The sequence below is a fragment of the Natrix helvetica genome, assembly GCF_964273705.1.
Source record: "Natrix helvetica genome assembly, chromosome: 3".
Lineage (NCBI taxonomy): Eukaryota > Metazoa > Chordata > Lepidosauria > Squamata > Natricidae > Natrix > Natrix helvetica.
Genome location: NC_138549.1, coordinates 164413208 through 164434940, shown reverse-complemented (window position 1 = coordinate 164434940; position 21733 = coordinate 164413208).

Here is a 21733-nt window from a genome sequence, read left to right as displayed (position 1 = left end):
GGGCAAGTAATGGAAGCTCACCCTGTCAAGCAGCACTAGAGTCTCGAATCTGGGCTGCCAATTGACAAACTCAGGAAAGAAACAGCAAATTATTAAAGATCATCCAGCCAATTGCTTCCCTAAAGCATCCCGATCTTACCAAATATAGAATATCAAAATAGCTCAATGACCAGAGTCCTGGCTTTAATACAAGACTGAACGGAGAACCAGGGACATCCTTATTAACACAATGTTTTCTTAATTATATATGCCCCCAAACTCAATTTCATTCTTTTGCTTGAAGATCCTTTGGCATTAAAATGATCTGGGATTTAAAAGCTGAAACATTCCAATGTTATATTAATTTTTGTTGTCTAGCTAACAGATTGTTTAAACATGTTGGTTGCTTCTGGGAACTGTATGGCTAGTATTCAAGGATCCATAGATACCATGGAGATTTCCTGTCACAAAGTTTGCACTGTAGTTCCAAAGAAGCACTCTAGATAATACTTTATGGACCAACAGGGGAGCTTATACCATTTCAGACAAACATTGATCAAACTTTTTCTTAAAAACCTCCAATATTGGAGCACCCAAACTTTTGGAGGCAACTCGCTCCACTGATTAATTATTCTAACTGACAAGAAATTTCTCTTTAGTTCTAAGTTTGCTTCTCTGCCTAATTAGTTTCCATCCATAGCTCCTTGTCCTGCCTTCAGGGGCTTTGGAGAATAGGTTGACCCCCCTCTTCTTTGTCAACTCATAAAGCAATCACGGTCTGCTCTCAAGTTGCCATGGGCAGGAAGGGGGCGAGAACTGATGGAGCAGTTCAGGAGCCATGCTCAGAAGCACATTCCATGCATACTTTCTTTCAAGGTTGCATCTCAGACTACATGAGCGGGCTTGAAAGGTGTGGTTTTTATAGCCCACAAAAGTGCCTCGTTGTACAATGTGATTAATGACACACTCTGGGAGGAGGGGGAAAACAGGGTCACCATTGAACCATAAATCATGTGCAGCAGAGTTGACTTCAAACGGGAACGTGCTGACATGTTGCGCCTAATAAATAACTGGATTTCTTTTGAAATTTGGCTTGAGGCTCATGCGTTAATTAGGGCATCTGTCAGAACCTTGACACTGCTATCATGTCACCCCAGTCCTTTTCATTAAAGTAGACATACCCAGTTCCTACAGCCATTCTTCATATGTTTTAGCCTCCAGTCCCCTAATCACCTTCATTGCTCTTCTCTGCATTCTTTTCAGAGTCTCAACATCTTTTTTCATATTGTGGTGACCAAAAATGGATGCAGTATTCCAAGTGTAACCATTTGTCTAAGATAGTTTGGCTTTCCTATTTGAGTAGGCAGTTGAACTAGAAGACCTCCCAGGTCCTTTCTGACTATGCTCTTCTGTTATTTAACTGGTACTGAACCAAATAGTATAAAATCAGGTTCACAAGTATCTTTAAGTAAAATACTATATTGACATATCTAAGATTACATCCCATTCAACTCAATGGATTTTCTCTCTCTCTCTAGGTTCAAACAAGCTATTAAATAAAAAATAGGTCAGCAAATACAATTGTTATCTTCACATGGCCTTCTGCATTGAAACAAATGAAACTCTGTATTGGAATATCATGTGATGCCAACAGATTATATGTAGCTCAAGGTTGAACTGTGGTGCTCTCTGAACATGGTTGTTTGCTTGCATACATTTCATTACCCAGCTAGGTAATACTATTTATATACAGTAGTTTGTTCTGATAGTGATGTAATTTTATCCTTGGTAGTTCCTTGAAACAATGCCCTAGTCAAGGAACTTCCAAGGAGAGAATTACAATCCCACCCATACTAGCAGGCAAGCTACTGGGAAATGGGCAGCATATACATTTAATGAATAAGTACCATATGTTTTGGAGTAAAAGACACACCTTCCCCCCCCCCCAAAAAAAAACCAGGATGAAAATCTGGGTGCATCTTATACACTGAATACAACATTTTTGGCCTCCTGAACTCCCACCCCTTCACAAAAATGGACATGCAGAGGGTTTGGGAGGCCTGCAAAGTGCTCCTGGGAGCTGGGGAGGGCAAAAAAAGGACTGTTTTTTGCTTGTTTTTGCCCCCCCAGCCCCCAGGAGAACTCTACAAGCCTCCTAAAGGCTATGCATGCCCTTTTTGTGGCAAAAAACAGCCCCATTTTCACAAAAAATGGACCTGTTTTTTGCTTGTTTTTGTTCCTCCAACCACTAGGAGCACTTTGCAGGCCTCTCAAACTCTCTGCATGCCCCATTTTCCACAAAAAAAAATGAGCATGCAAAGGGCTTGGGAGATCTGCAGAGTGCAAAAAACTTTTTTTAAAAATTTACCTCTTCAAAATCTTGGTGTGTCTTATACTCCGGTACGTCTTATACTTCGGTGCGTCTTATACTCCAAAAATACGGTAAATAAAGAAATAAACTACAGCATATAAACAGGGAGCAAGCTCCACACTCACTAGCATTGAAGATGTTTCCTAGTTTGGTAATGAAACATCTGCCAGAAGACAACCAAGCTCAAAGAGCACCAAGGATTCCACATTTTCATGTGATGGACTGGGTCAGCATGCAACAACAAGGGATGAGTTGCTACAATACACTGAAGCAGAAACTACCATTTTTTTCCAAGGTATGTGTCCCTCCCTCCCTTCCTGTAACTCCCTGGACAAATCCCTGAAGTTTTCTTGACAGTGTGTTCATGCTGTCATCTTCTAGGGTTGAGAGAGTGTGACTGTCCCAAAGTATCAAACTGGTTATATCTCTAATATGGGTCTAGAAGCCATGATTTCTCAGTTAAAATCCTGGTGCCTTAAGGATTACATCAAACTGGCTCTCTATGTTTATATATACTGTATGTGTGTGCAATGCTCAAACTGTTGGAGAGAAGATAGATCAGGTGCACCCTTCTAGATGTTCAGTGAACAGATGATGCCAATCATCATTTTAGCATCACCTACATTATAGGGTTAAAATACCTGAGAAAAGGATGATGTGCCTATGCAGTATGACACAGATTCATACTTGAGGCATGGTAAACTGAATTTCCTATGGAACCATGTTAAGCTGTTGTCTAAAGGCAGTTGCTTTGTTATAAGAGAACAGTTAGTCCATTAAGTTAGTGCCTCTAGATATACAGGTCCACCAACCTCATCGTCTGTGGTCAAATATAATGGGAGCCATAGATCAAAACACAGATGGAAGATCCAGGAATTTTGTTCTACTGGTAGTCAGATTGTTAGTAAAGTATTTCTATCAAATTTACAGATTAACCGAGTTGGAACGGATCTTGTAGATCATCTAGTCCAACCCCCCACTCAAGCAGGAGACCCTACATCATTTCTGACAAATGGCAGTTCAATCTGAATGAAGCTCCCACAACTTCTGTTCTATAGGTTGACTGCTCTGTCAGAAAATTTTTCCTTATTTCCAGGTTGAATCTCTCCTTGGTCAGTTTCCATCAATTATTCCTTGTGTGGCCTTCAGGTGCCTTGGAAAATAGCTTGACCCACTTCCTCTCTGTGGCAGCTCCTCAGATATTGGAACACTGCTCTCATGTCTCCCCTGGTCCTTCTCTTCACTAGACTAGCCATGCCCAGTTCCTGCAACCGTTCCTCATATGCTTTAGTCTCCAGTCCCCTAATCATCCTCGTTGCTCTTCTCTGCACTTTTTCTGAATTTGTTAGTCAAATAAGTTCAGTCATATTCTCTCTCTCTCTCTCTCTCTCTCTCTCTCTCTCTCTCTCTCTCTCTCTCTCTCTCTCTGTGTGTGTGTGTGTGTTAAAGAAGCTAAACATAGTGCATGAATTATTCATGTCATGTTATTTACTTATTTCTCATTGCACAATACGGCATCTTTTCTATCATTAGATTGATGCTGCCTCCTTTTGACTTTCTGCTCTGAACCTGCTAACTCTTATGCAAGCAAAGCCAGTTTTCAGGTCAAATTGGAGCTCAGCAGATCCTCCATGTTTACATTTAAGTTTAGAAATCAAATATATGGTTTCCTGGCCTCTCCACAAAAGGCTAAAATTCACTTTGGGAAGATGTCTGTATAGAAAGATAATCGATGGTTGCAAATCCTCTGCCTCCATGTAATAAAAATTTTCTCCTTTATATTCCTATGCTGAGAATTCGGAATTTGTTCCATTTTGAACTGATCTTGATGCCCTTGGGGGTCCTTGATGGCCTCTGAACTTGGTTCTTCACTTGCAGATATTTCATTACCTGACTTGGTTACAGTATCACTGCTAGTACCATATTTTTCAGAGTATAAGACGCACCGGAGTATAAGACGCACCAAGGTTTTGAAGAGGCAAATTTTAAAAAAAGTTTTTGCACTCTACAAACCTCCCCAAAATGGCCCATTTTTTGCAAAAACGGGTCTGGTTTTCTCCCCCAAAAAGGCATGAATAGCCTTTAGGGGGCTTGCAGAGTGCTCGTGGGGGGTGGGAGCCCCCAAATATGAGCAACAAAAGGCCTGTTTTTCACAAAATGGCCCCATTTTCTGTCAAAAGAATTGCATGCATAGCCTTTAGGAGGCTTATAGAGTGCTCCTGGGGGCTGGGGAGGGCAAAATTGAGCAAAAAAAATGGCCCATTTTTCACTCATTTCTACTTTCCCCAGCCCCCAGGAGCTCTCTGAAAGCCTTCTACAGGCTCTGCACAGGCATTTACATTTTATACATTACATAGGTATGTGTAATCAGTCAGATTACCTGTCCATTAATCCCTTTTTTAAACTGATTACTAACCATACAAATACATATCCAACTCCTATCTATCACACATTCTTAATACCATATTTTCCAATTCTTAACTTGTTTGCATTTTTCTGTCCCAACCTTTTCTCCTCCTTTCTAACCGTCGATACCATTTGTCCCAGATTTCGTGATATTCCATCTCACCTGTGTTTTTGAGCTCTAGAGTCAGCCTGTCCATTTCTGCACACGTCAGTATCTTACTTATTATTTCTTGTTCAGAAGGAGTCTCTTTGTTTTTTCCCTTTTTGTGCAAAAGCCAATCTTGCCCTCGTTAAAATATGCAGCATTAAATATAATCCACCTTTGCCATATTTTTCTTTTGTGATCTCTAATAAACTATAGTTCTGGCCTCAACTCCATCTTTTGATTTAACATCTCTTCCAAATACTTTCTTATCCGGCACCAAAAAGCTTTAGCTTTCGGGCATTCCCACCACATATGGTAAAACGTTCCTAGTCAACATTACATTTCCAACATCACAGCGATAAGTCTTTATTAATTCTAGCTAATCTTATGGGTGGGATGTGCCACCTATAGAACATCTTGTATAAGTTTTCCTTATACGAGGTGGCTAGAATTAACTTTCTGTTTCTTTCCCATAGGTCTTGCCAATTATCCAAATCTATGCTATCTTTCTACAATATGGACAGGAACTGCATTGTATAATATGGACAGGAGCTGCATTGGAACTGCACTGTATTGAATTTTGTCATTGCAGTTCCAATAAATATAACAGGCAGCTTCCTAGATGGCTGAGAGTTGGGAAGATTTTTGGTGGACAGCCCTAACCCAACCATATGCAATTTTCAGTTAAAAATACCCACAATGATGATTAACGCTTTATGAAGGAGTCACTGAACTTGATGAAACCTGCTGGTGAAACAGGTGATACCTGGCTTAAGGGCAGTAACTGTGAGAGGGATCTTGGAGTTCTTAGTGGACAATAAATTAAATATGAGCCAAAAGTGTGCAGTGGCAGCCAAAAAACCCAAGGCAATCCTAAATTGCATTACAGAGGGATTGGATCATGATCAAGTGAGATACTAATACCACTCTTTAAAGCCTTAGCATGACCACACCTAGAATACTGCATCCAATTTTGGTCACTGCACTATAAAAAGAGATGTTGATACTCTGGAAAGTGCAAAGAAAAGTAACAAAGATGATTAGGGGCTGAAGAACAGTTACAGGATCTGGGCATGGCTGGTGTAGTGGAGAGAAGGACAAGGGGAGACATGATAGCACTGTTCCAGTATTTGAGGGGCTGCCACAAAGAGGAGGGGGTCAACCTATTTTCCAAGGCACCTGAAGGCCAGACAAAGGACAATGGATGGAAACTGATGAAGGAGAGATTCAACCTAGAAATAAGGAGAACTTTTCTAACAGTGAGAACAATCAACCAATGGAACAGCTTTGTCTTCGGAAGTTGTGGGAGCTCCATCACTAGAGGCTTTCAAGAAGAGACTGGACACCCACTTGTCAGAAATGGTACGGGGTCTCCTGTTTGAGCAGGGGGTTGGACTGGAAGACCTAGAATATCCCTTCCAACTCTGTTATTCTGTAACTCTTTGAGACTTCTGAAAGGCTTCAGGGAGAGGTGAGGACTGGCATACATTAGGACAAAATGGAAATTAGAAGCTCTAAGTAGACTCAAGGAGTGGCAGTCAAGTGAAGGCATGACTGCAGTTGTTATAAACTGACTAAAGCTGTAAATAAAAAGTCTTGTGGAAAACTGCCTTGTGGAAAATTTACATTCCAATTCATTGCTCCAAGGTTGCATTGATTCCCTCAATCTCCCTATTTGCCCATGATCGATAGTCCTAGAAAAGGTGGAGCTACACATTCAGTAGTTGGAATTTTTTTTTTAAAAAAAAAACATGAATTATGGACCTTACTGATTTAGAAATCAGATTATTGGACAAGCTTTAGTTTTTTGGAAATAAATATTGAATAGTAAGTGAAATACTTCAGGACTGAAGGATGTAATAATCCCCAAAGTTAGATTTCATATTTTGTATGCAAAGAAATTAGCATGTTTATCCTAGTTTGGAGTGGCCTAGATCAATAAGAGATTGCAGCCACTTCAGTCCTCAGGCTTATTAAAAATACATTCATTTGGAGGATAAGTTCTATAGTCTCAGAGAGATCTAGTTTATATTGGGGAAGACACACAGAAAAAATGTATGGAGTTCCCTCGTTTTCCCTCAGACTATTGCTGCTGCTGCTGCTACTGTTGTAGTTTCTACTAGGGCTCTGCTGGGTAGATGTTGTTGGTTCTACTCTTGGGAAATTGGTTTATGATCTAAACTAAATGGCCCATCCAGGTATGCTGATATTGGAACAAGACATGATATTGGAACAAGACTAAATGGCCCATCCACATATGCTGATATTAGAACAAGACATTGGCTAACTCATCTCTTGGGAGAAATGGATCACTAGCCATTGTTCTGATTTTCTATTCGGCACTTAGCAAAAGCACTTAGAATTGCCATATTTTTCGGAGTATAAGACGCACCATTTTCATACCCACCTTTATTTCCTTGTTTTTTAGCCCAACTGATAGCCGTGGCAGAGTGGATTGTTGCACCTCAGCTGTTTTCCTGTGGACTGCACACAGCACGCATCAGGCACGACAGATGTGCACGCACAAAGTGCAAGCATGAGAAGCGCACCCTCAGTGAACCAGCTGTTAAACCAGTAGGATCCCATCCCTGAGTTAACCCCATCCTAGTCAATTATGGCTTAAAAATATTATTCCCTCCTCATGTTTGGGAAGAGTGATAGATTGATATTAGTGGTTCTGTCCTTTCTCAAGTGGAAATCTGATATGTGTGTCAACATGTCTACATATATTTATGTGTATCTACATCGGAGGTAGGTTCAGCCCGGTTCGACCGAGTATCTAGTAAATCAGCCAGCCACACTCCCGAACTAGTTCTATCAGCGGCGCCATCGTTGCCGCCATCTTGTTTTGTGCTTCTGCATATGCGCAGAAGCAGTTTTTACTACTGCGCATGCATGTGTGCTCGAATCATATCCCTGAGTGAACTGGCAGTAGAAGAACCCACCGTGATTCTGACAGCCATCAATAATCCATATTAACAATTATGCAAGAAAGAGAATGGCTTTGTGTTTCTTGGATGGATATAAATATTTTCATCAAGCAAATTAAGAAAGCTGCCAGGGCAGATTTGAAGGCTGAGGAATAGGACTGTCCTGCTTGAGCACAATCCATCTCTAAATACAATAGAATAGAATGAAATATCATAGAAGTCATTTTAACAGAGCTAAATAAAAAGTTCTTTGCATCAGAAATAAATCCGTTGCATGTGTTCGGGGCAGAGAAAGTTTGCCTTGGCAGCAGTACAGTTCAAAAACACAAAGGGGAAAAAAACTATACTCTTTTAGTCCATCACAAGATGAATTTTAAACCAACAGTGTGAATGCTTGGATGACGCTTGCTTTGAACATTTGAAAGTGTTTTGAACTTGATGTGAGCATAATACCTCTCCCTTGTTTGCTCAAGCACAGCTGCTTCTTAGTTTTCCAGGCAAGATAAAAGAATAACAGAGTTAGAAGGGACCTTGGAGGTCTTCTAATCCAACCCCCTGCTGAAGCAGGAAATCCTCTACTATTCCAGACATGTGGCTGTCCAATCTCTTCTTTAAAACTTCCAGGGATTGGAGCATCAATAACTTCTGAAGGCAATCTGTTTCATTGGTTAATTGTTCCCACTGTTAGGGCATTTCTCCTTCGTTCTAAATTGTTTCTCTCCTTGATTAATCTCCATCCATTGCTTCTTGTCTGGATGTTGCTGTGGTATGTGATACGGGAAGCTCAAGCAATAGGTCAATCAAATAATCAAATATTTAGGTAGCTACTTACAGCACAACAGTTTCTGCTGTCTCCGTGATATTGCTGCTATCTCGCTCCCAACTTATGAAGCAGCTGACCTTCATAAGTCTGTTTGCCGATGCCTGTGTTAGATCCGTAGTGAGGAGACTGAGGCAGAGGTCAGTTCAACGGATTTATTCAGTAACAGGCTAACTGACAACGGACAAAACGCGAGCCGGCTGACAGCTATTTATACTTACAGCTGTCAGCCGGTAGAACCAATAGGGAACCTTGAATTCTCCCGCCGGCTGGAGCGCGCGCCTTGGCCAATCAGAGAGCTTCCTCCGAACGCCCTCTGCTGGCCAGGCTCCTCAGTACTCAACACCCCTTTCCCCCGGATTGCGCATGCGTAATCTTCCAAATATTTTGGTCGTCTGCGCACGCGCTGGGAACGCCTTGGCATAGTTGGTGTGGCGTTCGAAGAGGAAGGAGTGTCGGCTCCGCCCGTGTGACGAGGCCCTGGAGGAGCGGCCGCGACAGGCCCAACCCTAGGAGATGGATGCGTCAGAACAGGTAAGGAACCAAACGCACCGGGGGCAACGTGCGCCGACTCGGAGCTAGAGTTTTCTGTGCTGTTGGGCCGGCAGGCGGCGTTGTTAGGGCCTGGCTGTTTCTGTCCTCTGGTTGCAATTTCGGGAACTTCTGCCGGTCGTCGCCGCAACAGGTCTACATGGCGCCTCCAAGATCTCCCATCGTTGAGGAGGACCCTGTAAGAGCAGGGCCCTGTTACGTCTGAGATCTTTCCAGGCACCCATTTGGGATTCCCCGCATAATTCCGGGCGAAAACTTCCTCCCCCACTAGAAAGGATCTCGGGGAGGTGGAAGGGTGAAAGGTGGGGAAAGAACAGAGGGGATGCAGGCGGTCTAAAGTAGACCTGAGGCGGCGACCCATGAGTAGCTCGGAGGGGGCTTTACCCGTGGAAGCACAAGGGGTGGTGTGTTGGGTGCGGAGGTACGTGTGAATGCGGTCCGGCCAGGGTAGTGCAGCCATACGGGCAAAGGCATCTTTTGCAGAACGCACCGCACGTTCTGCCAGGCCATTGCTGGCCGGGTGATATGGCGATATTGGGGCATGGCGGATGCCCAGGGAGGTGAGGAAGGAAAAGAATTCGGAGGAGGCGAATTGGGGCCCGTTATCGGAAACGATAACATCGGGCAGCCCATGGGTTGTAAACAGGGAATTTAGGACGCGGATGGTGGCCGCGGAGGTGGTAGAGGTCATGGGGAATAACTCAACCCATTTTGACCATGCATCGACCACAACTAGGAAAGAATGGCCATCAAGGGGACCCATGAAGTCGACGTGTAGTCGACTCCATGGGCCTGAAGGTTGTTCCCACTCGCGAGGAGGCGCCGTGGGGGGGGCGGCCTGTACTCGTTGGCAGGCAGAACAACTTTGGACGTAGGAAGTGATGTCCGCATCCATAGACGGCCACCAGACATATCCGCGGCCAAGGGCCTTCATTCGGACAATGCCTGGGTGGCCGTCATGGAGGCGAGACAGCACAGAGGCCCGCATGGACGAGGGAATTACAACGCGGGAGCCCCAAAGGAGGCAATCCTGCATCACTGACAGCTCGTAACGGCGGCGGAAAAACGGCAGGAGGAGGGGGTCTGTAGAGTAGGATGCCCAGCCTCGAGTTACGGCGGCCATAACTCGGATAATGACAGGGTCGGTAGCAGACGCCACAGCTATGTCCGAGACGGACATAGGCAGGGACAAGTCATCAATTAGTGATACTTGAACAGTAGGAGCCGGGTCAAGAATGGGCAATGGCAAGGGGCAGCGGCTCAAAGCGTCTGCGTGGGAGATATGGCCGCCAGGACGATAGGCCAGATTATAGGAATAGGCAGAGAGGAATTCAAGCCACCGTAACATGCGTGGGGATAGGATGGGAGGAGTGGGTCGATCCCCGGCAATGATACCCAGAAGGGGCTTGTGATCTGTAATGAGGGAAAAGTGACGCCCGTATAGGTAGTGGTGGAAGCGCTTTACTCCCGCAACGGCAGCCAGCGCCTCCTTATCAAGCTGGCTGTAATTGCGCTCAGGCCTTGATAAGGTGCGGGAGTAAAACGCTATGGGACGCTCAGAGCCATCAGGGAAGGAATGACTTAGAACAGCGCCCACCCCAAAGGGAGAGGCGTCACAAACCAAAGTTAGTGGAAGGGACTCGTCATACTGGACGAGGACTGGAGGAGTAGTGAGGGATTGCTTGACAGCCGCGAGCGCCTGCGCTTCGCGGCTGCTCCAGCTCCAAGGGACTTTGGTGTCCAGGAGGCGGTGAAGCGGCTCGGCTAGGGAAGCTTTGTGGGGAATGAAAGAAGCATAAAAATTTAGGAGCCCCAAGAAAGCTTGTAGCTCTGCTTTAGACTGCGGTGGGGGGGCAGCTAGGATGGCGTTAAGTTTATGTGGGTCGGGGTGGATGCCCGCGGCATCGATGCGGTAACCTAGGAAGGTTACAGCAGAGACCCCCAGTTGGCATTTTTCGGGCTTTAAGTGGAGGCCCGCAGCGCGGAAACGCTGTAGAACAGCGCGCAGCGTCTGAACGAGGCTCGCAGTGTCGGGGGCTGCAATCAAGACATCATCGAAGTATGGGGTGACCCCGGGAATGGCATGGAGCAGACGCTCCATTAACCCTTGGAAAATTCCCGGGGCCACGCTGACTCCGAATTGCAGCCTTCGACATTTGAAAGCCCCGCGGTGGGTTACGATGGTTTGCGCAAGCGCGGTGGGCTCGTCAACGGGCAGCTGCTGATACGCCTGCGCGAGATCTAATTTTGCGAAAATGCGCCCGTTGCCTAGTGTGTGCAGAACATGCTGCACCACTGGCACAGGATAGGGATGTGCTTGCAGGGCTTTATTTAAAGTAGATTTAAAGTCCGCGCAGATCCTCACGGATCCGTCGGACTTAAGGGGAACTACGATTGGAGTTTCCCATGGAGAAAAATCCACAGGTTCCAATATGCCTTGGCGGAGAAGCTTATCTAGTTCCGCGTCCACCTTGGCTTTAAGAGCCAGTGGCAGACGGCGAGCCTTCAAGCGTATGGGGGCTACAGAAGGGTCGAGGTTCAGGGAAATGGGTGAACCTGTATAGCAACCCAGGGAGGGGCTGAAGACGTCAGCGAATTCAGTTAGGAGAGAAGAGAGAGAATTAGAAGAGGGGAGAGGAGAGGGAAGTAGGGAATGCACCCCCGCTATAGAGAGCCCTAGTGCCCTAAACCAATCTAAACCCAGTAAAGATGATAGAGGGTTTTTCACTATGAGGAGCGGAAGCCTGGCGTGGCGGGAACCGTAGGCCACTTTAAATCTGCCACAGCCCAGCAATTCAATGGAGTTCCCCTGGTAGTCGCGTAAACGACAGTCTGGGGGCGATAGGCTAGACCGGTGTATTTTAGGTAGCAGAGAGTGAAATGTGTCCCATGACATGATGGATCTAGCCGATCCCGTGTCCACCTCCATGGAAGTTGTCACTCCCTCTAGGGTAATTGGAATGTGCAGCTTACCTCGGCCCTCCGCAGAGGAAGAGGCCGAGTCCACCAGCCATTCAGGGAAAGCAGCGGCCGGGTCGCCAACGGTGAGGGAGTTTTGGCGACGGCCAGGGAAATTGGCTGGATTGCGGTGAGTGTGTGGTGGTTGTTGAGCGGGTCTTCTGTCAGAAGGCGCGGAGCGGCACACGGCAGCCAGGTGGCCCTTTCGGCCGCAATTGTGGCAAAGAGCCTGACGGAATCGGCATTGGGATCGTTGGTGGCGGCCGCCACAACTCAGGCAGTGACGTCCGTCTCTGGTGGTGAGCGACTGGAGGCGGTCAACGGCCTGATCGACCTCATGTCGGAAAGCAGATTCTGTAGAATGCGCGTATGAGGCGGTTGAAGGCGCGTATTGGGAAGGCGGTACATAGGCAGCGTGAGGGTGCTGGCTGAGGTGGCTGAAATCTGGGGTGGATTGGTCAGCCATCTCATAGGCTCTGGCATCATCCACCGCGATTTTTAGAGTCAGTTCGGGTCGTGCGAGAATGCGGCGATGTAATTTTACATCGCGGAGCCCGTAGATGAACTGCTCCAGCAGCGCCTCTTCTAGGTCGCTGAACTCGCACAGACTTGCCTCAGCCCGAAGAGCAGCGATGTACTGGGCAATGGTTTGGCCCTCTTTTTGGATGCAACGCCGAAAGTACTGTCGGCGGGCGAAGCGGGACGGCGCGGGCTCGTAATGATGCTTGAGGCGAGTCATCAGGTCTTCCCATGGTAGCGAATTTGCTGGTTCGGGGGCCGCAAGAGCCCTAGCTGTGGCGAACATTTCTGCGCCACAGTAGTTGAGGAATATGCCGCGTTTTCTCTCCTGAGAGAGGTTTATGAGGTCATGGGCTATGAGGAAGCAATCGAATCTCTCTAAAAACGCTTCCCAAGCCTCAGCCTCTGGCCTGAAAGGCGAAAAAGCAGCAGAGGTAGCCATTTGTGGCACGACGAAGGGGTCCGTGTCGCCCGTCCTCGTCGCCAGTGTTAGATCCGTAGTGAGGAGACTGAGGCAGAGGTCAGTTCAACGGATTTATTCAGTAACAGGCTAACTGACAACGGACAAAACGCGAGCCGGCTGACAGCTATTTATACTTACAGCTGTCAGCCGGTAGAACCAATAGGGAACCTTGAATTCTCCCGCCGGCTGGAGCGCGCGCCTTGGCCAATCAGAGAGCTTCCTCCGAACGCCCTCTGCTGGCCAGGCTCCTCAGTACTCAACAGCCTGGTGCTAAGGTAGAATACTCTAGAGCAGGGGTCCTCAAACTTTTTAAACAGTGGGCCAATTCATCGTCCCTCAGATTGTTGGGGGGGGGGCAGACTGGCTGGGTGAATGAGGCTAGGTGGTCACGTGGGTGGGTGGACGTGGCTAAGTGGGCATGTGTCTGAGTGGGCATGGCTAGGGGGGTCATGTGGCTGGGTGGGTGTGGCCAATTTAGCAGCCCATTAAACAATGCACACAAATTAAACATTAATTTGTTACGCTCCTGGGGGTGGAAAGCAGATTAGTGAAGGGATATGGCTGCCTTGGGGTCTGTGTGAGGGACTTCTGTTTGTGTGTAAGTGTCAATTCAATTCAATTTTATTTGATTTATAGACCGCCTCCTCTCCCTGAAGGGACTCCCCGAAGGGTAAGTGTGTGTGTGTGTGTGTGTGTGTGTGTGTGTGTGTGTGTGTGTTTCTGGCTCTCCCTCCCTCCCTCCCTCCCTCCCTCCCTCCCTCTCTCTCTCTCTCTCTTTGGAGGCTGGGAAAGCTTCCCTGTGTCCAGTTTTGGCCACCTCGGCCTCCAGAAGACGGGTGGGGGCCATTGGGTATCTGGGGCGATGTGGATGGGGCAGCCTCGTGGTTCTATGTGGAGATTAATGGCTTTGGTGGGCTGTAGTTTGAGGACCCCTGCTCTAGAGGTCTATTGTTTAAAAAGTCCCCTTCTACTTGGTCCAAGGCCAGATTCAAATCTTTGCCATATTGAACTGCTTTTTGCTTTCGCTTTCTGTCTCTCTTTTCACTGTTTCTTGTTTCCAGGAAGGCTTTTGAGAAGCCTCCAGGCAGTCTACAGTACAGCCACCTGAAGTAGAATGCACCAGCTAAGCTACACATTGGAAACATAATAATTTATGCAAAGTTATATGCTAAATCACAGCCAATTACAATCATGCCTAACTATAAGTTATCAAGCCCCATGGTTCATAATTAAAGCATTTAACTTATATAGTTGTAGACAAATAGAGACCTCATTGGAGAATACAATCATTTAAGAGAGTGAAGTCAATTTCTAACCATTAAGGAACCAATCTGTAGCTTGGGAGACTTTGGGGAACATGAGGCGCCTGACAAATGCAGAGGTGGTATGTTCAGAGTTAATTAAATTGACAGTAATTATTCACAAATGCTCCAAAAATTGTAACCAGTTGGGAAGCTGTTGTTTGCCAAATCTTTTTATTTCAATGATGGAGGAGATTTCTCACCTAAAGCAAAGAATGAGACAGGTTTAGAATTTATAATAGAATATCAGAGTTGGAAGGGACCTTGGAGGTCTTCTAGTTCAACCCCCTGCTTAGGCAGCAAACCCTACACCATTTCAGACAAATGGTTGTCCAACATCATCTTAAAAACTTCCAGTGTTGGAGCATTCACAACTTCTAGAGGCAAGTTGTTCCACTGATTAATTGTTCTAACTGTCAGGAAGTTTCTCCTTAGTTCTAGGTTGCTTCTCTCCTTGATTAGTTCAGGCTTGAGATGCCTCAGACCATTGCTCCCCTAAGCCATAGACCTCAATGCTAATAATCATGATTATCACAACTGATACCCACAATATCTGGAGTCCATTAAGTGGTTCGTCTGAACCCTTTAAGAAACAGGAAGACTATGTCAAAGGAGAAAGTTATAAGATGCTGAGCTTGTCGATCAGAAAAGTCAGCAGTTCGGCAGTTCAAATCCCTAGTGCTACATAATGAAGTGAGCTCCTGCTCCTTGTCCCAGATTTTGCCAAACTAGCAGTTCGAAAGCATGCAAAAATGCCAATAGAAAAATAGGAACCTCCTTTGGTAGGAAGGTAACAGCGTTCCATGCACCTTCAGCATTTAGTCATGCTGGCCACATGACCATGGAGACGTCTTCGGATAGTGCTGGCTCTTTGGCTTTGAAATGGAGCTGAGCACCGCCCCCTAGTGTCGGGAATGACTAGCACATATTTGTGAGGGGAACCTTTACCTATGTTGATAAAAAATAACCCACTGGCAATTGTTCCCTTGTCAAAATGTTGCCTTCAACTGGTTTGAGTATTATGATCAGCAAGATGTAGAAGAGGATACTGAGAGAGAAAGTGCATGGTCTGGAATAATTGTAATAGAGCTTCTTTCCTATGGACTCATAACATCTCTTCTACTTTTCTCCATGGTTCACAAGATCCTGACTAATCATTTGGCAAAATAAAGTAAGATGACTTCAATAAGTATTTTAAAGCAAACATGATGTCTTCAGTTGTTCAATCAATCTTTCCAAATTAAAGGACAGAATGTTTTATATGCATGTGTTAGGGCAAAGTATATTTCAAGCATCGGAGGATACTTGTCTGAATGACTTTTGTGATAATGAGGAAAAAGGAGGCAGGGCTGCTAATTTCATTACAGTGCAGGGAAGAGCAGCAAAGATGATTAGGGGACTGGAGGCTAAAACATATGAAGAACGGTTGCAGGAACTGAGTATGTCTAGTTTAATGAAAAGAAGGACCAGGGGTGACATGATAGCAGTTTTCTAATATCAGGGACTGCCACAAAGAAGAGGGAGTCAAACTATTCTCCAAAGCACCTGCAGGCAGGACAACAAGCAATGGATGGAAACTCATCAAGGACAGAACCAACCTAGAATTAAGGAGACATTTCCTGAAAGTTAGAACAATTAATCAGTGGAACAGCTTGCCTCCAGAAGTTGTGAATGCCCCAACGCTGGTAATTTTAACGAAGAAATTGGACAACCATTTGTCTGAAATGGTATCAGTCTTCCTGCCTGAGTAGGGGGTTGACTAGAAGATCGCCATGTTCCCTTCCAACTCTCTAATTCCATTATTGATATTTATTGATATAATTATTGATTATTTGTTTAGCATATAACATATCATACATGGAATTGCAACACATATTAACATTTCACCTAGATTAAAAACAGTAAGTTGGACCATAAGAAAGGTTGAGCGCCAAAGAATTGAGGCCTTTGAACTATGGTGCTGGAGAAGATTCCTGCAAGTCCCCTGGACTGTAAGGCAATCAAATATTCTACTAAGAAGCCAGTCTCAGCAGTTAATAATTTATTTATTTAGAATAGTTACAGTATAGTTTCCCTACTGCAGGCAACAAATTAAAAGACGCTTGCTCCTGGGGAAGAAAGACATGGCAAATCTAGACAGCATACTAAAAAGCAAAGGCATCACCTTGCCAACAAAAGTGTGGCTAGTCAAGGCTATGGTTTTCCCAGTTGCAATGTATGGCTGTGAAAGTTGGACCATAAGGAAGGCTGAGCGCCAAAGAATGGAGGCCTTTGAACTATGGTGCTGGAGAAGACTCCTGCGAGTCCCTTGGACTGCAAGGCAATCAAACCGGTCAGTCCTAGAGGAGATCAACCCTGACTGCTCTTTAGAAGGCCAGATCCTGAAGATGAAACTCAAATACTTTGGCCACCTTATGAGAAGGAAGGACTCACTGGAGAAGAGCCTAATGCTGGGAATGTTTGAGGGCAAAAGAAGAAAGGGGCGACAGAGAATGAGGTGGCTGAATGGAGTCACTGAAGCAGTAGGCGTGAGCTTAAATGGACTCCAGAGGAAAGTAGAGGACAGGAAGGCTTGGAGGAATGTTGTCCATGGGGTCACAATGGGTTGGACATGACTTCACAACTAACAACAACAAGAACAAACAGTAAAATATACAGTAAATGTTAAAAAGATCTGTATTCAAATACCAATGTTTAAGCCATATAACCATTGAAGTACAGCCTTATTTATGTGGGAAAAAAATCTGATACTAGATTGGTTTATGCTCTCAATTTACATTCGGTCAAATGTGATCTACAGTTTGATGAAGGACCCTGCTGCAGTCACACTGAGGGGTGGATGCTATAGTTATACAATAATATATTTATTATACTTCCTCATCAAAGGATTGCAGACAGTTTATATCTTGCAGGGCGAATTTCCATAAAAGCTGTAAGTCATCGTGAGCTATACGCTATGTAGACCATACATAAAATAATAGACTGCTACAATAATAGACTAATAAACAGAATTATAGGTCCACAAAAGTCCATTGGTTTGCTCCTGAATCATTGTGCACCCTGAAGTCAGAAAGCTTTACGGAAAAGTCTTAACAGTTTTGGTACATGTTAACAATTTGTCAGCCATTCTAAATTGGTCTTTGTATTTGCTTGTATGCAGAATGACCCAGAGTAATGGGGTCATATTCCAGAAGGCCTTGAGGTTACCACTTTTTAACATCTCAAGGAGTGACTCTCAGCAAGCTATTTCAGATCACATGTATGGGGCAGGTCTATTCTACTTGGAGAAGATCTCTTCCTTTTATTTCCAATCTGATCTGCTGCTGACTGTAGTCTTTTGTCTTGTCCCTCCCCCATCCTTAGTATGTGCTCCCTTCTTCACACTACTCCACACATACTCCTTGGTAGACACAATCCATCACAGATTTTCCCCTTAGTGGTTTCTTTATTGCTTTTATTATTATTATAAACTTTTATTCATTAAACATGAAACTCAGTCAAGTGAACACTTAAAAATGTACCACAAATATCATTGACTGGCTATGATGGTTGATACGGGTTGCTGCCAGCATCCTAGATATCGACCAAATATCTTTGGGAAAAATATGATGTTCCAAGTAGTGCAGTTTTTTTTCCATTCCACTGGTGTTATTGCAGGAAGCTGCAATTTCTTGATGTACTTTGTAAAATTCTTGGATATGGTGTCTAGTTCCCCGATGACAATGGGTATCACTGTTACATGTTTCATCCATAGTCACATAGTTTCGATGGCCAGGTCACAATATTTCATGATTTTTTTCCAGTTCTTTTTCTTTGACTCTGGCGTCTCCTAATACAGTGATATCAATAAATTGTATGCTTCAGTTTTCAACAACTGTGACATCTGGCGTGTTGTGTTCCAAATGACAATCCGTGTGTATTCAAAGGTCCCACAAGATCTTCACATTATGTTGTATTATTATTATTGTTGTTGTTGTTGTTGTTATTATTATTATTATTATTATTATTATTATTATTATTATTATTATTATTATTTACTTTATTCATTAAACATGAAACTCAGCCAACTGAACATTCAAAAATGCATTACAAATAGCAGTGACTGGTGCTAATGGTTGATACGGTTTGCTGCCAGCGTCCTAGGTATCAACCAAGTACCTTCTTAAAATATATGATGTTCCAAGTAGCACAGTTTTTTGCAGTTCTGCTGGTGTTATTGCAGGAAGCTGCAATTTGTTGTATCTTGTAAAATTCTTGAACATGATGCCAAGTGCCCCGATGACAATGGGTATCACTGTTACATCTTCATCCATAGCCATGTAGTTTCGATGGCCAGGTCGCGATATTTCATTATTTTTTCTAGCTCTATTTCTTCAACTCTGGCATCTCCAGGGACAGCGGTATCAATAAACTGTACACTTTGGCCCTCTACAACTGTGTTATCTGGCGTGTTGTGCTCCAAATGATAATCCGTTTGTATTCGAAAGTCCCACAAGATCTTCACCTTCTCATTTTCAATAACTTTTTCCACTTTATGTTCCCATGACTTTCTGGATACAGGTAAATCAGATGATGATGATGATGATGATGATGATGATGATGATGATGATAATCTTTGGTGATATTCACAGCCTTTGGGGCTGGTTGGTAGCTCAACATCTCGAGTCCTTAACCAAGGACCTAGGAACTGTTAAGGTGTTGTTGTTGTTGTTGTTGTTGTTGTTATTATTATTATTATTATTATTATTATTATTATTATTATTATTATTATTCCTTTCTGCTTGATTCTTTGTTTGGTGTTAATCCCTGCTTCTCTGGGTGCTCTCTGCTGTTTCTGGCCTTTTTGTTTCTTTCTTTCTTAGCTTTTTAAATTGTTTTTTAATGGTGTGTAAATATGGTTTATCTCTATGTGTCTACTGTTGCTAAACACAGATAAGACTGTTCCTATCTGTTCACCCATGCTAGGTTTACCATGCTAGGTTTAACATCCTTCCAAAGTATACGCCATCCATTCCATCTTTGCCCCCAAAATGTCTCTGGTTTCAGCTAAACATCCCCATGATACTTCGCTACAATCAGCAAAAGCTTTTACACCAATATGCCACAGGAGGGAAGCGTGGGAATTCCAGAGGGGTTCTTTCCCCCCTCCCACCACCACCAACATGCACAGAAAAAATAAGTGTCTAACAGTTTACATTTTATTTTTATCTAGTTAATGGATTATAAATGACACATAATTATTTTCTCTATGAAAACCATGTTAATTTTGGGAAGAAAATGCGTGGTGGCAGAATTACCTAGTGAAATGTGATAATGTAATGCTGTTTATTGGGAAAACAGCTTTTTTCATTCACCATAAGTAATTTCTATCAATCCATTCACAGGTGACAGAGCAGCATTAATAGGAATGCACTTTGCCCTCTGGGAAGAAAAGATGCCAAGGAATAATAGCTCGGAAAATAATACGACTATGATTATTTGCGATGGAGCTTAACTTAAGCAAAGTTTTCAGATTTTCCCAGTTGAGGCAACGTAGTTGGTTTTTCAAAGGATTCCTGGTGAATTTATGGTTACAGAAAGGGACTACATTTCAGAATGCAGCTGGAGCACATCCATCTAATGTGCTTGTGATGGCCCTTGAATCAAAAATATTCACATTTGCAATGATTTAATTGCCGAGACTGGCCCCTTAGAAGAATATTTGTAATAGCCTCATTCTTCTAGCATTCACCTGGAGTGAAGACATGTGGGGCTATATATCCATGTGGGGATTTGGGGCTGTGTGGGTTTTTAAAAAAATGTGTTTTTATTGTTTGTAAGCTGCCTAGAGTTGCTCTGAGTGGGTAGGGAGCTTTCGTTGTTAGTTGCAAAGTCATGTCTGACCCATCGCGACTCAATGGACAATGTTACTCTAGGCTTTCCTGTCCTCTACCATCCTCTGGAATCCATTTAAGCTTATGCCTATGGCTTCAGTGACTCCATCGATCCATCTCATTCTCTGCTGTCCCCTTCTTCTTTTGCCCTCAATCTTTCCCTCTTATCCAGTGAGTCTTTCCTTCTCATTGTGGCCAAAGTATAGAATTTAAGCTCATGCCTATGGCTTCAGTGACTCCATCCAGCCACCTCCTTCTCTTCTGACCCTTTCTTCTTTTGCCCTCAATCTTTCCCTCTTCTCCAGTGAGTCTTTCCTTCTCATTGTGGTCAAGGTATTTGAGTTTCCTCTTCAGGATCTGGCCTTCTAAAGAGCAGTCAGGGTTGATCTCCTCTAGGACTGACCGGTTTGATCACCTTGCAATCCAAGGGACTCGCAGGAGTCTTCTCCAGCACCAGAGTCCAAAGGCATCAATTCTTTGGCACTCAGTCTTCCGTATGGTCCAACTTTCACAGCCATACATTGCAACTGGGAAAAACATAGCCTTGACTACACACACTTTTGTTGGCAGGGTGATGTCTCTGCTTTTTAGTATGCTGTCTAGATTTGCCATGGCTTTCTTCCCCAGGAGCAAGCATCTTTTAATTTCTTGTCTGCAGTAGGGCAACTATATACTGTAAATTTTCTAAATAAATAAATTCTTAACTGCTGAGATTGGCTCCTTAGTAGAATACTTGTAGTAACATCATTCTTCCAGCATTCATCTGGAATGCAGAAATGTGGGGTTGCATATCCATTTGGTGTCAACCTTGAAGCGAACCTGGCTGAGGCCATCTTTGAGGCTTCACGGTTGACACAAGGCAGAGGGGGAGAAAGGCCGGGGGGAATTAGATAGCTCGGCTTTGCAGTCAAAATAAAAAAGTTTTCTGGTGGGAACCAAGGTCATTCTAGCAGCTGACTGAATGACTAAATGACTACACACTGAATACAACATTTTTTGGCTCCCGAAACCCCACCCCTTCACCCAAATGGCCGTGCATAGCCTCTAGGAAGCTTTTAGAGAGCTCCTGGGAGCTGTGGAGGGCAGAAATGACCAAAAAATGGTCTAGCCCCCAGGAGCACTCTATAAGCTTCCTAAAGGCTATCCATGCCCTTTCTTAAAATGAAAATTGGGCCCATTTTCATAAAAAATGGGCTGTTTTTTGCTCGTTTTTGCCCCCCCCCCCCCGGAGCAAACTACCTAAAGGCTATTCATGCCTTTTTTTTGGGGGGGGAGGGCCCGTTTTCATGAAAAACGGGCCGCTTTTGGAGGTTTGCAGAGTGCAAAAACCTTTTTTTTTAAATTTTCCTCTTCAAAACCTTGTTGCGTCTTATACTCTGAAAAATACGGTAGGTGCTTGGTTTGGTTTGGTTTATT